At 36.5% G+C, this 23,954-nt stretch overlaps 1 non-coding gene across 1 annotated transcript; it reads left to right on the forward strand.

Annotated features, from left to right (window-relative positions):
• The first annotated feature begins 5,959 nt into the window (after positions 1–5,959).
• On the forward strand, positions 5,960–6,147 carry LOC125397728 (U2 spliceosomal RNA). The gene has a single exon (XR_014997227.1). It is a non-coding gene; the product is annotated as a U2 spliceosomal RNA (small nuclear RNA).
• Positions 6,148–23,954: the final 17,807 nt, after the last annotated feature.

Raw genomic sequence — 23,954 nt, forward strand, 5'->3', positions numbered from 1 at the left:
AGCAAAAATAACTTTTTATTCTGCTCTCACTCAACATTGTTAATACACATTACTGTGTATCTATATGAGAAAATAGAATGTCTCTGAAATAGAAGATGAACATAATTTTAATGGTATATAAATCTCATGTAATAATTATAAGTTTTAAAGTATTGACAGATAAACATCAGACTGGAACTACTATTTATTTTCTTCATTTTTATGCAAATAATCAACATGGGCATTTGTTAGTTTATTTGATCTACTGTATTTTATCATAAATTTTATTGTCTTATTAATTTATAAAATATTGACAAGTTATTACTGGGAAATTGCATATATTTGTGTGGTGGCAAATTAATATAATGAGGATTATGAATTAAAAGGAGAGGAAATTTGGAAAAGGGGCAGATTTTATTTTGGACATGGAAACTTTCTATTAGACAACAGGAGAAGTAAATAATAAGTATATGATGTTCGGTCCTTAAAGTAATAAATACAATAAGTCACTTTTTCCTTTGCTTTTGAGGGAAAATAAATGTGGACTTAATTCTATTGATGTTCATATCATTAATAAAATGCTATCTACTTGAAACACCCAAGAAATAAAAAGCTTCTGACCAAGGACACAGGCTTCTGCCTTAGCAAATAACTAGATGGACATAGTGATAAAGAAACTGAAGGCATAATCAGAAGGACCTCGTGATGAATAAGATGGGACTTAAATTTGTTGGGACTATAGGAAGTGATTTCCATGCAGTTTAGATAGAATCAGAGATAATTACTTTAGAAAACAATTTTCCAGTATGTTTGTTACCATTTCACTCTCATTTACTCTGCTCTGTCAAGCCTATCCAAATAAGAGTTTTTGATATAAAACATAAACTACCAATCCTGAGGCTACTAAGTTAGATATCTTTAAAGAAACATTGAAAAACTGTCCACACAATCAGGGAGAGAAGGATAAAGCCAATTCCAATCATGATTTCTTTGCTTCGCTTTCATTCTTTTTGTCTAAAGTTCAGGATCAAGTAGAATGGCATCTAGTCAAAGATGAATAAACCCAGGGAAAACCCCACTGATGAAATGAATCTTACATAGTACCTTTGCAAGCAAATCAGGAGGAAAGGGAAATGTCAGACTGCAGAGAGCTGAGTAAAATGTACTGATGGATTACAGCAGAAATGAAATGAAATTACAGGCTGAAACTGCTTATTCTCTAGGAAGCCTCCACAAAAAACTATTCTTTTAAACAAAAGAGTGGTGTAAGCTGCAAAAGTGATGGAAACAGAACTTATGAAAAAATTATTCATTTCATAAACATATTCCAGAAAAGAGAATAATAGAATACAAGCGTCTGACTAATTCACACAAATTGAGCACTTATTCAAGTATGATGTTACATAATTGAGGAAATATAAGTTAATTAAGTTTATAAAGACAAAATGATCATTGAGAATACAGCCAATGGAAATTTAACAAGAAGATTGTCAGCATATTTCAGAGAAACCAAGAATAACCAAAATAATTCCACATTATAAATGGTTGTTCCTCAGCTAAGGGAACAGACATAGACAAAAGCAAACAGAAAAATAAATAACTTGGACGATGGAAAAATCATTTTGCCAGCGTTAAATTTACCTTAACCCAACCTATAAATTTGTTGAGCTTAAAGTTTGAAAATTGTCTTTTAATAGTTTAGATTAATTTTTTTCAGAAGAATCTGGCAACCAGAACACAGAGAAAGTCAATCCATCCATAAATCTGTCCTTGGAAGTGGTAGGTTAAAAAAAAGAAAAGCAGATTAAAAGGTTTGTGGATCCCAACCAAATCAGAAGCTGAGTTCTATTAAGACAGGTTGTTATTCACAAGAGCATAAAGATTTAGACAGGCAAATGAAATAAAATATTTCACAATGACTATATCACACAAAAATGAGAAAAGCATAGCAGCAACTTAGAATGAACAATAATTTCAGAAATAAAAGGGTTTTAAAATAATTTGTAGTGTTATAGTGTTTTTGAAATATTTATTTTTTAAATAAACTTTTAATGAGGAATATGCTGAGAAAAGTTCACAACGCTGATGCCACCCCTAATGTTAGGATTAAATTTGTGTCATATTCAAAAAAAAAAAAAAAAGACTGGTATGGGACATTCTCTTATATAAGAAAAGTACTTCCACAGGGTTGGGAATATAATTTAATTGTGGAGGACCATTTTAATCTATGAAAGGCCTGATTTGGATCCACATTACCTCATAAATAGAGACGCACACATGGACACACACACACTAACACACAAATGCATGGTTCTCTACTAACACTTCCTTCTATATACGTTGAGTTTAAAAAATTTAATTATCATATCTTCTATCTTTTCATTACAGTGTAGATTTTTGAAATAGATAATGATAAAATTAAAATTCATTAAGCAGGAAAACACAAATCACTGTATAGAAAATGCAAGAGAGGCATAAAACAGAAAAGATACACCCTTGTACATAGTCTGAATTTATATGGTAAACTTATTTATAAAAAAAGATCACATATCTGTTCACATACAAAATTCAATTTGATAAGTTAAAATTTAAAAATTCATCAGAGTTAGACAAAGGTAGACTGAAAAGGGCATCACAGTATTTAATGTCATAAAATTAGAATTAAATTTGAATAGTACTTGGAGTTCTCTTTGAAATGATGATGAGAACATTATTTCATTAGAAGTATAATGAACTTCTAAGCTTGATAATGGAATAATACATGCTTTTGTGTATATTACAGATACAACAAATATTGATATTCACATTAGTACATATAGCAACCTGAAATTAAATATTAATAAATTAATTCAGACCTCACATATCAAAATAAGGATAAATACATATAGGTATTTCAGCACTCTCCCTAATAAATTTATCTTTATACTTTAAGCTTGTCACCATTGAGATAACTGTTTCTTATTTTAAGAACTTTAAATTCCTAGAGTTTTACCATTTTTCTTTTTTTTTAATATTTATTTATTTATTGTGTATACAGTACTCTGCCTGCATATATGCCTGCAAGCCAGAAGAGGGCACCAGATCTCATTACAGATGATGGTTGTGAGCCACCATGTGGTTGCTGGGAATTGAACTCAGAACCTCTGGAAAAGCAGTCAGTGCTCTTAACCACTGAGCCATCTCTCCAGCCCACCATTTTTCTTATATCTACTTATACTCTTAATAAATGGAATGCACTGGTAATCTTGAGATTTAACTCTCTGAGTACTCTACAGACATTTTTTTTTTAATCTTCCTTGCCAGCAACAATCCTTAATTACAGTAACTGCCTATGGGTTGACTCAATTTTCAATTATGTTACCCCACGTATAGCAGTAATTGATGGATGTGGAATCAAGCCAATGTGTACATTGTGAACATGTGTTTCTGTCTTCACACTCTCATTGACCATGATTGTTTCCAAGGATTAAAAAAATATACTGAATTTGATGGCTGGGAATGAACCAACCTCTTTTTTCTGTACTTTCAAAAGCAGTATTAGCTCTCATTACTTCCTATGGCATACCCTTTGTTACCACTCCCTCTGGTTTATTGAGAGATAACTTAATTGCAAAGCATACAACAGGCATAAGAGGAGGAGGCACATTAGACTGTGGCACCAACGTTTAACTGCACAATCCTCAGTTATTGCTATTTTTTCCCACTTTGGTATCTATGCAATTTCTGCTGGACTTGGATTCTCTGGTGGGCATCCTTCTATATTTTCCATTCATTAATGGAGAATTGGAAGTTAAGAGTTACTAATTTTTAAAATATCTCTATTGTGATTGGTATGGAAATAAAAAGGGAATCTTTTCAAGATCCATTTCAAAGCTACTAAATAAGGTCCCCATTTTCTACATTCATCATGAGAGCCTTGCTCCATGAAGAGCAATTTTGTCTCAAAGTTACTAAAGTTTATACTGACTGAATTTTGGCTTTTAGAGCAAAGAAAATACTTAAGATATCAAGTGTCTAAAATCCATGTTTATTATAGTTTCACATAATCCTGCCATAACTAAATTTCTACTTTGTGATTAGAAAAAAAAGCATTGTAACGTAAACGTTGAATTGTACATTGAGTGAGAGTGGTTGTAGCCTTATTTTTTGTGTTGCCCCCCTCTTCTGCTAAACACTTTTCTGTATCCAAAGGAGAACTGAACTCCTGACAGTTTGTATATAAGTCATGTTGCTGGACAGCTGAATTGATCCAAATGAATGAAGTTTAATTATTTCTATAACTTGATGTCAATTCTGGGGTGATCTTTTGCAGCATGAATAATAAAAACCTAGAGACATATTTTAGGGTTCAACCTAAAGATCAGAAAAGCAAAGCAACCAGCCACTGGCTCTTACCTCTTCCTCAGATCAAAAATGATTGAGGTCCTGTCTCCACAAATCCTAAAGACTCCACACCCGACACTCAACACTCCATACTCCATTGAGTTCCTTTCTGTCTCTTCCCCATTATATTTCTCTCTCCACCCAGTCATATTGCACCTGTCTCTACCCTGCTAGTGCTGGGATTGAAGGTATGTGATCCCAAGTACTGCGGTCACCTTTGTGTGAGCTCTGTTTTACTTTTAGACAGATTCAATCTTGTGTAGTCCAGGATGGTTTGAACTAACAGAGATCTCTCTTCCTCTCTCTCCCAAATCATAGCATTAAAGATGTGTACCACTACTTCCTGGCCTGTATCGCTGACTAGTATAGCTGCTTTGCCCTCTGATCTTCACGATAGCTATATTTATTAAAACACAAATAATATACTACTATAATTTTGTCTTTGAAAGTAAGTTGTACTTTGCAAATGAGAAGGTAAGTTTAAACTGATTATAGATTAAGACCTGTTGCCATTAATTTTTATAGATAGTTTTGTTATTTCAGTATTCAATCACTATGGCTGGATCCCTCTCTTAAAATGTGTATAGAAGGGATTTTAAACTTAAAGTTCTTAGTGGGATTATTAAATAACAGTTTAAACAAGTGTCAGAAAATATTGTAAAGACAAAGTAGCTATTGTTAGACTTGGTGGACATTAAAATATATCAGACAATGTCTGTGTGTGCTGTTTAAACAATGAAGCATCCAATAGCAATATCTATATCCCTGGGTATCGTTGTGTTCCAATAAAACTTTATCTATATAACTATTTATTTATGGAAGCTACATTTTCATTTTATACTTGTGTAAAGCATTCTTATTACAGCTTTTCGCAATCTATGAAATCTATAAATTATATGACAGGTGAAAATCAAAAGCTATGCATTATGTACTGACTCCTATTGAACTAATTTTAAGTAGGTAATCGTAATTGAAATACAAACTGCTTATGTTCTTTTCCTTTGGGGGATTACAGATTAACTTTTTTTTCTTTTTTATTACATTAAAAATAATATCAATCAAAATTCTCACTTCCTCCCCTCCTCCCACTTCCCTCCCACTCCCCCTGAAACTCTCCCCCCACACCTCCATCCAGTCCTAAGAGAGGGCAAGGCACCTGCCCTGTGGGAAGTCCAGGGTCCACCCTTCTTCATCCAGGCTTAGGAAGGTATGCATCCAAATAGAACAGAATCCCAAAAAGCTAGATAATGCAGTAGAGACAAATCCCAGTGCCTCTCAGTCTGCCCCAACTGTCAACCACATTCAAAGGGACCAGTTTGATCCCATGCTTGTTCATTCCCAGTCCAGCTGGAGTTGGTGAGCTACCATTAGCTCAGGCACACTGTCTCAGTGGGTGAATCCCTCACAGTCCTGACTTTCTTGCTCATATTCTCCCTCCTTCTGCTCTTCAACTGAACCTTGAGAACTCAGTCCCATGCTCCAGTGTGGGTTTCTGTTACTGTCTCTATCCACCACCTGGTGAAGGTTCTATTCAAGATAGTCATCAGACTGACTACAGGACAAGGATAGTTCAGGCACCCTCTCCTCCTCTGCCCAGGGTCCTTCTCAGACTTTTGGCTAAGATCAAGTGTAGTATCTGTTTTTATCAGTTTAATATCTGATGCGACCACTATCCAAGGACAATATATTAAAAGGATTTTTGGAATGAGAAGTTGAAATAGGAGCTTTCTCTGTCCACTTCACGCATCAACCTGGTATTGCAGTTTTGAACCCAAAGAAAAAAATAGATCAGCCTGGAAATTGAAAGCAGGCAAGATTGTCTGTCAAAAGTTAGGAGCATAGCAGTGGGTGTAAACAGAAGGGGAGAGGGAGAGGTGAGAAGAGGAGGGTCCGGGAGAGATTGAAGGAGTGGGATGGTTGAGAAGGAGGAGATATGGGAGCAGGAAGGAGATATCTTAATTGAGGGACCCATTTTGGGGTTTGCAAGAGGCTTGGCTCTGGAGGGGTTCCCAGAAGTCCACGGTTATGTTCTTTTCCTAATTGGAGTGACAATTTTGCTAAATAAATATACGTGTATATTTATATGTGAGCATGTACATCTGTATGTATGTATGTATATGTGTGTGTGTGAGTTAAAGTATATATGTGAAATCAAAGGAATGTATTTGACCATTTTTTTCTCTCTCTGCTCTGATCATAAGCAAAATACTCTATTGTAGGCCAGTGACATGACTCAGGAGGGGAAGATGTTCACTCCAGGGCCTTAGGATACAAGTTTGGTCCCTAACACCCACATGGTGGAAGTAAAGGACATATTCTGCCAAGGATTTCTCTGGCATGTTCACAAGCATGCTATAGTATAAAGACATGTACACACACACATGCGTGTATATGTATGTGTGTGTGATGTATGTGTGTGTTTGCCAATAAAATTAACAGCAACAGCAGAATAGTTGAAAAATAAAAATAAAAGGAAAACTTCTATTGGAAACAGTGAGAAGTGGTCAGTTTTTCATGAGCTCTGCTCATACAAATCAGAAGCTTGGTGTCTTATATATTTTCAATTAAAATAAAACTACTTAACTTTCCCTCTTCAATTTCATACCACCACCATCCCTAACCGTGAAAGCTACACTTCTTCCAGCCTATTCCATGCCCCAATCTCAAACCTTCGTTCCTTTGATATTATTGTTACATAGATATATTTGTACCCACGAATTAATAAATACACCCTATTGATTACACTTTTGTTAGTTTTGTGTTATGGTTTCAGGACTGACCACTTTGCATCAAATAACTAATAAGGGAACCCATCCCTGAGGAAGGCTTATTATTTCTTTCCTGGCAGTCATTAGCTGCCTGTACTCATGAGTTTATGGATGGGGCCACAAGAAATGTCTTCCATTCTATATCAGCATGTCTAGGATTATGCCATTGTTCTTGTCTTATTTCTAAAGCCATTTATAGGAGATCCTGTTTCAGAGAAGACTTTCTGGTCTTCTGACATTTATAATATTTTCACACCCTCTTCCATGACGGTTTCTGAGCCATTGATTCAAGAAATATGATGTGGATATATTCTTGGCACTGGGATCACCAATACTTTTTGACCCCCTCTTGTGATTTTCGTGTACCAGTGTTAATTTGCTCTAAAGAGATACTTCCATAAGGAATGATAGTTAAACTTAATTGTGGATATAAGGATAAGTTTTGGAAGGTAGTTAGAAATTACATGGTCTAGAAGAATGGCAAAAGTCGGTTCTTTTTTAGTGTTCATGACTTCACTAACCCCAGGTAGTTGGCTAGGTTTCTAGTAGCAGGGATGGTTTCCATTCAGTTTCAATATCAATTTCAATAGAAAATGAAGTGACCTTTGGTCCAATTACATAGCTGTGAGTTACCACTAACATGTGAGTATCACCATTGCACCTCTATGGATCTCTTGCCTTGCTCGTCATTACTGTGGATAGGTGACAAAGCAAGATAGGACTATTGTGTCTATCCAATGGAAGCTTTAATAGAATTTTCTGGTATAAGGAAGCTAGGGCACAGGAGTGAATGATTCAAGTTAGATACAGATCAAATTATCTGAGTTCTAGGTTCCAAGTTTGAAGTGTCCTCAGCAACGTAGTTACTTACTTTGAACCTCTAAAGAGGAGACCATTATACTCCACCAATGGGATATATTGGAAGTCACTTGGATAACAATTCCAAAGGTTTCTTTTGGTTAGCACTGGGATTTTTGTTTGTCAGTGGTTCTATTGCAAATATTGTCAGCCTGAGTTTTATAACTTTCTTTAAAGTACACACACACACACACACACACACACACACATGCACACTCTCAAACACATGCACTTGAATAATTTTAGTTAAATATAAAGTAATATTCTTTGAAACTTTCTCAAGCTGGTGATATTTATTCTTCCTGACTCCTTTTCCTGTACTGATTCATCCCTTCACAAGTCGGATTTACTGACTTTTTCTTTTATTTTCCTAGTTCTTGTCATCCTGCTAGTCCTCTCTCAAGTTCAGCCACCACACTACTGCCTTTGTTACCTTTATACTTCCCTTGTTTCTGTGGCTACTGCATATTGTATATGAAGATGTGGAGGTAGGATCAAAGACGAGAGAGAACGCTCTCATATTTTTTTAACTTGATTTTATTTTAATTTGTGTCACAGAGAATTTGGAAGTGATTTGCTTTCATTCTACATTTCTCCTGTCAAGAAGTGTCTTTCTGAAAGATGTCTTGCTAGATGGCGAAACTCTGTTAATGCTCATCTATTGCAGATCCAATTGAAGGGTAATTAACTACCACCCAAAATTTGAAATGAGTTTGATAGTATCCAGCTTGAAACCACTGGGTAGCAGTAATACACTTTCATTTCACTTGTCTGTAGAGGAGAAAATATATTTACTTTTTTCTCTTGTATTTAAAATACTTTTCCTTCCACAGCTCCTCACAATCCCTTCCTAGCTCCCTACCCACACAACTTCATTTTCTCTCTTTCTCTATCTCTGTTTCTCGAAACCGAAATGGAAATAAACACAAACCATAAGACAAAGAAATCAAAATAAAACGAAATAAAGCAAAACTCACTTATATAAAAGGGAAAGGACAACGGGCGGTGGTGGCGCACGCCTTTAATCCCAGCACTCGGGAGGCAGAGGCGGGCGGATCTTTGTGAGTTCGAGGCCAGCCTGGTCTACAAGAGCTAGCTCCAGGACAGGCACCAAAGCTACAGAGAAACCCTTTCTCGAAAACCCAAAAAATAAAAAAGGTAAAGAGGCGTGGAGTTTGTTTTCTACTGGGCAACTACTCCTGAGCATGGGTCTTTCCTTGAAATGTGGTTGATATACCCAGCAGCACGGGGTTGGAGACAAGTGGTGTTCCCTTTGGCATTAGTAATCAACTACAAAAGCATCTTGGATAGCAGTGTGACTTTGCATCCAGTGCTGCACTTCGGTGCTACAATCTTGTCTTGTTTGAACCAAAGCAGCTCTTGTGCATGATGCCGCTGTCTGAGATTATTTGTGTGTCAATACTATTGTTTTTGAAAAACACCATTTTCTTGGAGGCATCTGCTACCTCTGGCTCTTACAATATTTTCACTTCTTCTGTGCATTCCTGAAACTTGAGAGGGTGGCTCTGTTGAAAGAATCATACTTTGGCACAACCAGTTTTACATGTTTATTTTTGTACATACCTATTGTTAATTCTTTACATTATTCCACATCTTCAAATATTCACTTCATAAAGTGAAACTGAAAAGTACTAGCGTTTAGCCTTATTGTTTCTCCCTTGGTGTCTTAAGGTTTTTATAATCATGATAAAACACTGTAACCAAAAGCAAATTGAAGAGAAATTGGCTTTTTTCAAGTATACTTCCTAGTTCCTCCTACAGGAAGTCAGGGTAGGAAATCAAGGCAAGAACCTGGAGGAAGGAACTGAAGCAGATTACACAGTGACGTGTTGCTTACAAGTTTACTCTCCATGATGATCTCAGCTTGTCTTCTCCAACAACATAGGACTATCACACCAATCAGTGGTACTAGAAATTATGGACTGAGCCCTCCTACATCAATCCTCTTTCAAGAAAACAGCAGAGCTTTGTCTACAAGGCAATCTAGTGGAGGGATTTTCTTAGCTGAGAATCCTTGTACCAAAATATGTAAAACTATCCCAGACACTGGCAGTCTGTCTGTGCTTCTGAGGACACTGAGGTTCTGCTACTTGCTTTCTCCACACTCCACTGATATTCCTTATCATGTTTCCACATTCAATGCTCTAATTTATGTATTCCACATTTCCCTTTCTTTGGATTATTGTCTTTCCTGCAGAGTCACTACTCTAAGAAGGAAGTTTTTAGAGAGTTGTTTATTTAAAAATGAGTTGTATAGTCTGGGCTTTCCTACTTATCTTACATTTAAAGTTCAAAATTAACCTTTGCGATAGGGGTACTTGCCTTTAATACCAGCACTAGGGAGGCAAAGGCAGGTGGATCTCTGTGAATTCATGGTCAGCCTGGTCTAGGGAGCTAGTGCCAGGACAGGCTCCACAGCTACACAGAGAAACCCTGTCTTAAAAAACCAAAAGCAACCAAACAAACAAAAAATAGTTCAAAATTTTTGTTTTATGAAAGTTTAAGACATTTAAAATTATCTACTATCTGGGGATCTCTCCTTGGACCTGGGATCCCATTTATAACCAAGTCTCTTGTAAACCCTAAAATGACTCCCTTAGTTGAGATATATTCTTCCCTGATCCCATATCCATCCTTCCTCCCTCCCCCCCATCCCAGTCCCCCGAGCTTTCCCCATTCCTCCCTTACTCCCTTCTCTCTAACCCTCTCCCCTTCCAACAACCCTCCCACCCCCCCATGCATCTGAGGTTACCTGGGACTCTTGTCTATTTTCTCTGGACAGAGGAGAGGGTGCCTGAACCGCCTTGGCCCATAACCATACTGATGAATATTTTTTTTATCACCATAGAACCTTTATCTGGCGATGGATGGAGATAGAGACAGAGACCCACATTGGAACACTGGACTTAACTCCCTAGGTCCAAACGAGAAGCAGAAGGAAAGAGAACGTGAGCAAAGAAGGCAAGACCAGAGGGAACCTTCATCCAATGATGGATGGCGATACAGACGGAGACCCACATTGGAGCACCGGACTGAGCCCCCCAAGGTCCAAATGAGGAGCAGAAGGAGGAAGAACATGAAAAAGGAAATCAGGACCGCGAGGGGTGCGATCACCCACTGATACAAGGGGACTGATCTAATGAGAGTTCACCAAGGCCAGTTGGACTGGGACTGAACGAGGTCGTGATTCAACCAGATTCTCTGAATGTGGCCGGATTCTCTGAATGTGACTGGCCCGGAGTCTTTCTGAAAAGCCATTGACAATGACACTGGGAATTGTTTCCTCTGCATATACTGGATTTCTGGGATCCAGTCTGTTTGGATACTCACCTTCCTGGACCTGGAGGCAGAGGGGAGGAACTTGAACTTCCCACAGGGCAGGAAACACTGACTGCTCTTAGGGATGGAGAGGGAGGAGGAGAGGGAGTGGGGGGAGTGGGAGGGTGTTGGGAGGGGGGCGGAAATGGAAACTTTTATAATTTAATAAACTTTGAAAAAAAATTATCTACTAATGTTAATTTTATGCTTCTCTTTTAAAAATAATAATAGCAATTATAATAATAATATAGAAATCAACTTCCCTTCCCTGTACTCCCTACTGTCTTGCCTACCTCTCTTTTCCCCAGATCTATTTTCTTTAAAATAAAATGGAGCAGGGCTCTCAGCGAGCTTACATTTAAAGTAAGCTTATATGAAGCTTATATGAAGGATGAATGAAGCAACCCAGAAGGGGGGAAATGTTCCAGCACAGGGAAAAGAGTGAGAGACACGCCAACTTCCACAGTTGGGGGTTCAACAAGGGCAGGATTCACAACCATGACGTATATGCAGAGGATGAAACTCAGACCCATAAAGGGTGCGTGTTCTGGCTTCAGTCTCTGTGAGCCCATGTGAGTCCTCTTTAGTTGATTGTGTGGGCAGAGTTCTACTGGTGTCCTCTACTCAACTGGCTTGTACAAAGCTTCTTTCTCTTCTGTGGAGCTCCTCTGGCTCCACCTAGTGTTGGTCTGTGGGTATCTGTGTCCACTCCCATCTGTTGTTGGAAGACAACTCTGTGAGCAAAACTAGTCTAAGTACAGCCGAATATCACCAGGAATCATGTCATTGACGGTTTTTGTGCACTGGTGTTTGGTTCTACCATGGGTCTCCGGGCTGTTCTGCCTCTGGTTCTTTCAATTCAGTCAGTGTCAGGCATGGGTTCCTGCTCCTTTCATGGACCTCAGATTGGACCAGCCATTGGCTGGCCATTTTCACAATTTCTCTGTCATCATTACCCCTGCACATCTTGCAGGAGGACAGATTATATGTTGTAGATTTTGTTGCTGGGTTATTGCCCCAGTCCCACTGTTTGGAGGCTGGCTGAATATAGATGATTTCCAGTTAGGACTTTATAGCCCCCATTATTAGAAGACTTTACTAGGCTCAATGCCATAGATTTCAGGGAGTTTGCACTGCCCTCGGTTTATATATCACACCCTCAAATGCCCCCCAATTACAGTCATTTCTGCCTGGATTCACTTCCTCCAGAGGTTTTGTGTCAACATATAGAGGTGGTTACTTTCCTAGGAATGTGCATACACATGGAAAGTATTAGAATACCCGATAAAGTCTAATAGTCCACATGGGGACCTTGGATACCTAAAATTATTGTCATATGATCAACAACGCATGAAAATATATAGAGGTTCTCCCAGATTATAAAGCTAGAAGTGTATTCCCTTGACTTTCACCATATTTCCTGTGCCCAAATACACCCATTGACATGTTTGAAGGAGCAGACCATCCTGCTTCCACTTTACACAGAGGAAATGCTGCTTCTTGAACAAGTGTTGTAGATGAAAATGAATAAGTAGGAAATAAAATCATAATGTAAATCTAAATCATCTGCTTATCCTTGAAAATATTGTCAATATTTTTCTTAACAAGAAAGTTAGATTAGTATGCAGCTAAGTTTAATTTAGTATTTCTAGAAATTTCACTTTTTTCCTGAGATTTATAGAGAAAATTAATTTATCATATTGGGTCACTTCCCACTTATGATTAGAGATACAGTTAATGCTCATATGTCTATCTTGGGTTTTCATAAATGACAAATATCACTAACTCCTATTGCTGATGTGTTCAATTTTGCCAATGTATAATTTTCTTATTATGACTTCTGTCAGATTCTATCAAAGGGCAAACATAATTCACATTTCTTATGAAACAAAGATATGATTATGTTTCAGTGGCTTCATAAAACATAGCTTAGGAAAACATTGTAGTCACTCAGAACTTATACATATGTCATATTGTGTTCATGTATAAGTTTAACAAATGAGGTTTAAATATTTTCTAAAATAAACGAGGTTTCCTGTGTAAAATATGATACATCCACCAATTAGTCCTGAATCTATTAACATTTCGTTAGGTTTTAGAATATAAATATATATAATTAATTTTCTTTGTATTTTCTGCATGGAGTATTTATTTGTTTATTTTTTTCTATTTCTTTCATTATGCTAAAATTCCTTTTTACTTAGAATATAGATATGATGCATTATTGATATTATTGCCTTAGTATTTGTCTAGTGACTGTTCTCTTACATTTCCTTATCAAGATATAAAAAAAATTATAAAGTCCACCTATCAGTCAGCTGTTAGGCCAGGTAACAGAGATCATATAGATGTCTATTGCTCTAAGAACAAAAATACACAGCGTACAGACTTCCTTGTGTAGCCTTGCTGTGCCAGCCACCAGTTTCCTCACAGCTCTTGTCTCCTGATACAGTTTCCCATCAAGAAACATGCTTGAGTTCCTGTGACTTCGAGTCCAACCTGAATGTTTCAGGCTAATATCTCAGTGGAAAATACCAAGAGGAAGTTCTTTACTCATTCACAACACACAATTCTCAGCCAGTTAAATTTTTCTTCCTGTCAGAAATCAGTTCAATGATTAGCCCAGGTTATCTACCACTGGCTATCTTGTCATGTGTAAGATTTTTTATCTAGAATACTCTCTGATGAGCTAGTGCTAACTTTTGTCACTCTTCTTACTGTCAGTTTTTATATGTGTGATGACATGTTCCATATCTTCCTTTTTATGTTGCAAGGCATGCATGTTTTAGTCACATTACTATTTTCCTCACTTAAAAAGGTTTGTACATAGTGAAGCCTGAGTAAATATTAGTTATATGAGTGAAATAATTCATGAAGTACATTTTATTCATACTTGGTCTCAATGTCTTAAAACAAATCAGTTCAGCATAAATTGAGTCCTATTAATGTTTTGCTTGGTGTCTGCAAAAAGCTTCAGTTTATTGCAATCATAAAAAATATATATTATTAGTGAGTTTACTCTTTACTATGAAATAAAGGTTTCTATACTAACATTTTATTGAATTACAATAAGCTTGCAGTAGAAAGCATGCAGTCCCTGAGAATGAACTTTAAAAACTTTTATTAAAGTACTTTAATAATTTTTTATCAATGCAAGTAAAATCAGTTAAAGTATGTTCAAAACATCGAACTGATTTATAACAAAAGAGATTTAGAAAAGAAAATGAAGATTTTGATTTCAATTAAATATTTATAAGATGGACATTGTCCTAAGTCGTTTGTTTGTATCTTTTGTTTCTAAGTCTTTGAAGAATGTAATTACACCTGAAGTAATTTTTCTTTGAAAAACAAAAGCATAAAATTTACAACTAACTCGGTTTTAAACTGATGGAGAAATCTTAAGGAAGGATAGATTAGGAAGAGTAAAATATGTTTTATGTGTATAATAATGTCTCAACTTGGTGCATGACTATCTTCAAAAAGTGTTTTCTAATTAATATAGTACTGTGATATTTCCATACTGTTGTTAGCATTTCTCTTCAAAATTAAATGATTTTCTCTGTATCTGCAAACTTGTTGATTGCCTTCTGAAACAAAATAGCACTCAAAACTCAATTGAAGGCATAAGTCACAAACAATCCCACACCAGTTTGGAATTATGATTAATAGAATGGTTATTTATTCAAAGGGGAAAAAACTTCCAGATTATCGTCCCAGACAACAGCCCCTCTGTGCGAAAAGGAAAGGAGTCTAGGAGCCTGAAGCAGAGCCGAAAGCCAGAGAGGGAGTGGAGGATAGCCGCTGCTTTTTTTAAAGAGAGAGAGACCACACCCCAATGGGCTGGTATCTCAGTGGCTATTGGCTGAAAGAGTGGAAGGAGCTCCCACAGCATCTCCCCCTTTTGTTTAAGTAAGAGAGTTCTAAGCCTACTACGAAATTATATACAATAAGTACAAACCTACAAAATTATATACAATAAATACAAATATCATATTCTAACTAGCTTAAGGCTTGTATAACAAATAACTTGGCCAAGTCATGAGAGGAAAGTAACTACATTTATATAATCTTCAATCCCATTGAAGCTCTGAGAAGGGAAATAATGTTACCTGAGAAATTAGAAAGTGCAATCAAACAACTTCCAGAACATGTAACAAATCACAGAGACAACTGGCTACCTGGGCAAACACCCAAAGTCACGTTTGCAGCGTTGAAGCAACCAACTTTGGCTAAGGCCTGACGTAACTGACATATCATTTTCAAAGGCAAGAAACTTTTCAAAACTATCTTACCCTATCTTGGCAGGATATGAAAGTCCTGTTTTATCCATTTACGGATATTCTGTAACTCTGTCAGTAGTTGAGGTGTGGGCATTTCTTTATCCAAAGGCCAGTTCTGGCAAGAAGAAAGGCTCCAGGTGGAGTGTCTTTGGTGCTCAACATTCTCTCGGAAATAGATTGGTGTTGCCAGGAGTGATTGTGTCTCCCTACCACAAAACTCTGAATTAGATTAAAGGCCATTTGCTACAGCTCTTTGAAGAGGTTGAAGATTATCTATCTATACTGAATATAATGTCTATGTATCTAAAGAACCTGATTAGTCTAATTATAAATGACAAGCTAAGATGACTATTGATCTACATAATTCTCAATACCTATCTAACTTAAAGACTGAGACAATAAACAACTGTGCAACAAATGAGGACAATGTGACCTCCAAATATAAACAATGTGCAAGTATACATTGCAATATGGTGTGTGTGTGTGTGTGTGTGTATATATATATCAATACATAAACAATATATAAGTATCTTAATCAGAGGTAGAAGTGTACAATGCAATATGGTAAATATACATATATCAATATAATATATATATCAATACATAAAAATGTTTTAAACAGAGGTAGAAGCATGCATGCATAAAATAGTCAACATAATTTAACTTTGTATCAATATATAAGAATTGATACCAATATATTTGTCTAAAAACAATAACTCACAAGTACAAATCTATTATCCCATAATCCAATTATCCCTCTTTTTTTAAAGATTCCTGTGCTTATAAAATTCCTCCCCCAACCCTCAACCATATACTAATTATAACCAACCCCTAAATGACATCCCTAAACCCAAGGACAAAGTTTACTGGGAGAGGGGATGTCGTTCTCTAGAATTACTTCCAGCTGTCATGTGGGCGACGTTCTTTCTGGGGGATCCTGTGAAAGTAAAATGATGGTTAAATTTCAAGATCAATGTCTTTTAAAATTGCAAATAGTCTCTGAGTATTTTGTGGAGGTCTGGCCAGAATGTTGTACAAGATGTGCACCATTTCAGCTAACCACGTTGAAAATAACTTGTGCAGCTGGTACACAAAACAGGTCTTGTAGTAGCGCTATCAGTATCATGACGTCACATCAACCGGGTGGAGTTGTTTTTATGGGGCCCTATCTTCTTCCTGGAAACTTCAAATGTTGCTGCAGGAAAAACTCATTGTTCTTTGTGGAAAACTTAAACAGTAATCATATAGACATATACAGACATACATATATTCAATGAAAGGCATGCTAGATATATTTAATGAAAGGTATGATAGATATGAAGAAAAGTAAAGATGTTTTCTAAACTCATATTTCTTTCTGTCCCATATCATGGTTCTTTTTTTTAAATATTTGTTTATTTAGTATACAATATTCTGTCTGTGTGTATGCCTGCAGGCCAGAACAGGGCACCAGACCTCATTACAGATGGTTGTGAGCCACCATGTGGTTGCTGGGAATTGAACTCGGGACCTTTGGAAGAGCGCAGGCAATGCTCTTAACCTCTGAGCCATCTCTCCAGCCCCCCATATCATGGTTCTTGACATGAGACAGAAACTCCAGAAACTCTGGGTTTTTCTTTTAACAACAGGCTTGGAATTAGAGAGGGACTGAGCCAGAGTCCAACTCCAAAACCAGATCTATAAATTTAGAAATATGATTTAGTATATTTTACTTACAGAACATATTCAGTTTTCTTGATAGTTCCTATTGGACCATTATTTTTCATCTGTCAGTATTCAAATATCCAGGGTCCCTTGAATTTTTCAAAGATGAGTGTTTTCCTGTGGAGCTAAGAACAGAACCCTGCCCCCATTCTATATGTTTTTCTTACCACCTGTATGAATATCATCATTGTAGATGAGATGTCATTTCTCCTTTCCAAGAGGTTTCTCCTCTTCAAATCAAACCTTTATTAATTTTGATGGTATCCACTATTTTTCTTCTCCTGTGGAAACAAGAGCAAAACCCCTTCCCCAACGTAACACATCTCCTGGCTTCCATTGAGAAGTCAGCATGTCTTTGAAATAAACAGGTTGGTTTAGTTCAGAAACTTTTTCCATTATCCAATGCCTCTTTGCTGCTGTTGTTCCTTTCTCATTAGCATTAAGAAAATTCAACGTTAATAAAGCATTATGCAATCTCTTTCTGGGGGTATCTTTCATCCTTTTCTGTTTGTTCAGCATATCCTTTATAGTACGATTTGATCTTTCTATAACTGCCTAACCTGTAGGATTATTTGGTATACCTGTAATATGTTTTCTATTATAGTAAGCAAAAAAGTGTTTCATTTTCTTAGATACATATGCTGGACCATTTGTCTGTCTTTATTTGTGCAGGTATATCCATGATGGCCATAACTTCCAATAAATGTGTGATTACCGAATCAGCCTTTTCTGAGCTCAGGGCAGTTGCCCATTGAAAACCTAAATACGTGTCTATGGTGTGGTGTACATATTTTAATTTACCAAATTCCATAAAGTGGAACACATTCATCTGCCAGATTTTATTCCTTTGAGTACCCTTTGGGTTACTCCCTGCAGGCAACGGTGTTTGATTATAGAAAGAACAAGTAGGACATCTCTTTATAATGTCCTTAGCTTGTTGCCATGTAATAGAAAACTCTTTCTTTAAGCCTTTACTATTGACATGATTTTTTTATGAAATTCTGAGGCCTGCAGAATGCTTCCAATTAATAATTGGTCAATTTCAGCGTTACCTTGTGCTAGAGGGCCAGGCAGACTGGTATGGGACGGGATGTGTGTTATGTACATTGGACAAAGCCTATTCCTAATTATGTCCTGTACCTGGATAAACAATGAAGTCAACTCTGTGTCATCTGGTATGAATTCAGTGATTTCAATATGCAAGATAACTCTGCATATTGTGAATATGTAACTATATTAAGAGGTTCTTTAAAATCCCTTAGCACCATAAGAATGGCATATAATTCTGCCTTCTGGACAGAATTATAAGGGCTTTATTCCACCTTATTTAATTCTTCCAATTTATAACCTGCTTTCCCTGATTTATTTGCATCGGTATAAAATGTCCAGGCTCCAGTTATTGAAGCATCACGTACAATTCTAGGAAGAATCGAAGAAGTTCTTTTTATGAGGTTAAGTCTATCACTTTTGGGATAGTTGCTGTTAATTTCTCCCCAAAAAATAGTACAAGCTCTTTGCCATGGTTCATTATCTTACCATAACTTTCTTATTTCCTCAGTAGTAAGAAGCACTATAATTTCTTCCGGGGTCAAACCTGCTAGTTGACGAAGTCTCAGTTTATTTTTTATAATTAATTCAGAGACCTTTTCTACATAAGTTTTTAATTTTTACTTGGTTTATGAGGTATAAATATCCATTCTAAAATAATATCTTCCCTCTGCATCAAAATCCCTGTAGAAGAAATTCTGGAAGGCAGTATGACTAGGATGGAACTAAGATTCAAGTTCACCCTATCCGCATGTGCCTCCTGTAATTTTTCCTCAATCATTGTCAGTTGCTTTTTCTGCTTCAACTGTCAATTTTCTGCGACTATTCAAATCTTTATCGCCATCTAAGGTTTTGTTTAAATGAACTATTAGATCAGGTGTTATCCCAACAGCTGGTCATAGACTGGAAATGTCTCCTAACAATCTTTGGAAGTCATTAAGAGTCTGTAACTGGTCTCTCCTAATTTGTGCCTTTTGCGTTCGAATTTTCTCTAACCCTATTCTGTAAACTAGGTAATTAATAGAATCTCATCTTTGAATCGTTTCAGGGGCAATTTGTAATCCCCACCAAGGCAAGACTTTCTTTACTTCTTCAAACATACTTCAAACATACAAAAGTAAAGATACTTTCCAAAGTATCTTTATTTGAATAAGATAATAAAATGTCATCCATGTAATGATAAATTATGGACTTGGGAAATTGCTTACGAATTATTTCCAATGGCTTATTAACAAAATATTGACACAATGTGGGACTATTGAGCATCTCCTGTGGGAGAATAGTCCATTGATATCTCCGAATAGGCTGAGAATTATTATAAGTAGGCACTGTGGAGGCAAATTTTTCTCTATCCTTTTCTTGCAAAGATATAGTGAAAAAACAACCTTTCAAATCAATAACTATAAGAGGCCATCCTCTTGGTAATATAGAAGGCAAAGGAATTCCAGATTGTAGCAGACCCATAGGTTGAATTACCTTGTTGACAGCTCTTAGATCTGTCACCATTCTCCATTTACCAGATTTCTTTTTTACAACAAACACAGGAGAATTCCAAGGGCTGGTTGATTCTTCAATGTGGTTAACATCTAGTTGCTCTTGTACCATCTGTTCTAAAGCCTGTAATTTATCTTCAGCTAGAGGCCACTGCTTGATCCATATTGGCTTCTCAGTTAGCCATTTTAAAGGTAGGGCTGTTGGTACCTCTAAAGGTTTGCTATTGGCAGTATGTTCTTGTACAGCCTGAATGGTTGGTGACCTTTTTCCATAATACCTCATTATATCCTTCCAGAATTGTGAGTTCCTGGAACTACAGGAATGTTAATTTGGGTATTCCATTGCTGTAGCAGGTCACGGCACCATAAATTTATTGCAATATTGACTATATATGGCATTAATCTTCCTATTGCCCTTCAGGCCCTATGCATTCCACTCATCTTGTGCTTTGTTTTACACAAGATAGGGTTCCAATTCCCAGGAACTGAACATCTACCTCTTGAAGAGGCCAATTCGGATGCCAAGATTCTGGATATTTATATCCACACCTGTGTCTAATAAGCCTTCAATAAAAATGCCATTTATCAGACTCTTAGCTTTGGTCTTTGATCGTTAATAGAAGTCTGCCAAAATATTTGTTTACTCTGTCCTACTGAATTTTTTGACTCATTCTCCACATGTAATTCATCATTTAGACCAGTATTACTTTTTACAGCAGACATTGGAGTTTTCAATTTTCTTGGTGAGACACATTTTCTACTGTAACTGGGAATGACTGGGCCACTTTTGGCTTGGGGGCCTGCAAGAAGCCCCTCAAAGAGTTTCCCGATGGTATCAGGTTGCCTTGTCTGTCTGTTGTTGACCTGCATTCATTGTACTAATGTTGGCCTTTACCACTTCTCCTACATATACCTGAAGGCTGAGGTCTCCTAATTTTGTCATTCCCAGAGGAGATATTATTCCTCAAATTTCTTTGCCTGCATTCCCTTTTCAGATGTCCTAATTTACCACAATTAAAACACCTGTTAGTTTGATGTCTCCTCATAGCTTTGGAAATTGCTTCTCCTACTCAGGATTCATCATTATAACTAAACATCTCAACATTCATTGTATGTTGTATCCATTCTTCCATAGGTGCTGATCTAGATCTTAAAGGCCCAATTATCTTTTTACATTCTGTATTTGCATTTTCAAAAGCTAGAGATTCAAGAAGTATTCATCTAGCTTCTGGGTCTGTTACCCCTATGTCCAGAGCCTTAATTAATCTTTGCACTCTGTCCCTGCCTAACCCTGGTAAATGATTCTACCCTTTTTTCTGGATCTTGTATTCTATTCAAAGCATTCAAGGCTGCTTTGTGACATAAGGACAGCACTTCTTCGTCATAAAGAGCTTGGACCTGTGGATCAGCATATGCTTCTACACCAAGAATTTGATCTTGGGAAACCTCCACACCTTTTGCTCTTCCTTGCTGTTCCATATGTTTGGATTCTTCTCCATGTCATTCTGATTCATGCCACTAAAGCGCTGCACTTACAAGGGAAATTTAAGAACAACTCAGAAAAGAGCAAACCAGGCAGGCAGAGACTGTCCCAAGCTTGTGGCGCTTGAGAGGCATGGGGTTTAATTGAACTGCTGGCTCCACACACAGGGCACAGGCTGCAGCTGAGAGAGGGCTCATGACTAGCCGAGCTGGTGGCAAGCAGTTGAGTGGAGGGGGAGGGGGGATTCTACAACCAAATGTGGGGTGCCAGATGAACGTGTAAGTCACAAACAATCCCACACCAGTTTGGAATTATGATTAATAGAATGGTTATTTATTCAAAGGGGAAACTTACAGATTACCATCCCAGACAACAGCCCCTCCATGTGAACAGGAAAGGAGTCTAGTAGCCGGAAGCGGAGGCGGAAGTCAGAGAGTGTGGAGGACAGCCGCTGCTTTTTTAAATAGAGAGAGACCATGCCCCAATGGGCTGGTATCTCAGTGGCAATTGGCTGAAGGAGCAGAAGGAGCTCCCGCAGCACTCAATGTTGCTTAAAGAAAGTGACCACATTCATATTCTACTAAATATCATTCAATATGTCCAGATTACATTATGTTTGAATTCATATTTAATTTAAAAACAAGAGCACAGATAGGTAAATAAAGATGTACATATCTCAGATATTTGATTGACATTTATTGATATATAAAAAAATGATAAATAAAATATAGGTGGATAGATACATACATAATAGATAATGATGCAAATGGATAGATGATGATAAACAGATGATAGATAGTCCAACAGAAAAATATATAAATAATAAATGATTATTGGAGATAGATTATTAAAGACGTTAGTCAGTCAAATATATGTTAAATAATGGATGGATGAGAAAAGGTATGTAAATAGATAGCATGATGACAGATAATAGGTATATGTGTGATAATATATTTGGAATTTTATTGCAATTTTTCAGGCAATGCCCTAGGATAGGTTACTTAAAACTGGAGAACCTGTGAAGCCATTTTTAGAATTGAGGCCAAGTTTAAGCTTATCTTGTAATTCTCGTTCTCTGCCTAAAGACTCAGATCATCATGTGCTGCTGATAGTAAGCCCGGAAATCTAACCTGGAATTTTGATAGCAAAAAAAAAAAAAAAAAAAAAAAGAAAAGAAATGTACATAAGGTACACACTCATCTACTATATTCTTCTGTCTGGTGAGTTTGGTTAAAATTTCGCCAATCTAACTGTTTGTTCTGGAGAATGAACTCTATTGAATTCTTGTTTTGTATTTTCTTTTAGTATCCATTAAAGAAATTTTCTAGGTACCATTAATACAAAAACCTCAATAAGATACTTGCTAATGAACCTAAGTAATATATTTCACCAAATATTTAATTATTTTCATGCTGGGAAAGCAAAGATTGTTTAATTGTCACACAATAATAAATAACCAAACATAGCAGATATTGAATTAATAGTACACAATTATCTTATTAGGTGAAGGACAAACATTTGCCTCTATCATAAGCCTTGAAAAAAAAACTAAGAATCATGGTTTGTACTTTTATATGACAAGTATATTGTGTGAAAAACAGTATCTGATATCATATGAAAAAGAAAAATCCTTAAGCCAATTCATCTAAACTTTGGAATGAGAGGAAAGTAATGATTCTCTTCACATTTACTCTACTCCGTGGTTCAATATGTTGCTAGGGCAGTAAATCATGATAAAGAAAAGGGATATCAAGAAAAAAAGAAAGAAGTCAAATCTTTATGCAGATAGCATGATCCTTTGTGGAACCCAATCTAAGAATGAAGAAATATAAGGAGAATTCGGAGTGCTTTTGAGAAAACCCCAAGAAAACAAGTCGATGGTCTTGTGACCGCCGTTTCTTCTAAACATGGAATTATTCTTGGGAAAGTGTTTCCAAGAACACTTGAATGTGGCTATGGGATAAGAGAGTAGGTACCCTCAGAGAAGGAGATCAGTGAGAATAACAGGGCAGAACCATAGAATGCTTTACTTATGTCCAGGATTTGTATCATCTATTTAAAAGAAAAGAAGAGCGCAAGTATTAAAATCACTATCAGATTGCTTGCAAGATATGATTATAATCACTTATTTCTAGAAGAAAGAATTTTAGATGGGTCAGAGTCTGAAAGAATATTCAAAGGTTACATGAATAATTAGAAAAGATTCCCATTTAATTTTTGGTTATCTTGGCATTAATTTAGACTATTATCAAAATGCTTAGGGAAGATAAAGACAATAATGGCTGTAAAAAGAGATGGCTAATTCTTTGAGTTCAAATAAACTGCATGATCAAAACCTTAAATTGACAAAAGAAGCAAAAATGGAGTCTCTTCCCCCATTTAGGTAAAATAAAAAATTAAAATAGCTATACGGTCCAGTAATGACTCCCTCAACTCTGTACTGAAGCCTCCTTTAGATAAATATTCTTCATTACCTGAAGACAATCCTGATTCATGAGATGAGGAATTTTATAATCAATGTAATCTTGAATTCTCTCCACATGTTGGTGAGTATTTAGGAGAACCTACAGAAATGTTAACTTTACAATCTAAGAAAGCTAGATCACAGCAGGGAAAGAGA

The sequence above is a fragment of the Myodes glareolus genome, chromosome 15 (assembly GCF_982192425.1).
Source record: "Myodes glareolus chromosome 15, mMyoGla1.1, whole genome shotgun sequence".
NCBI classification, from domain to species: Eukaryota; Metazoa; Chordata; class Mammalia; order Rodentia; family Cricetidae; genus Myodes; species Myodes glareolus.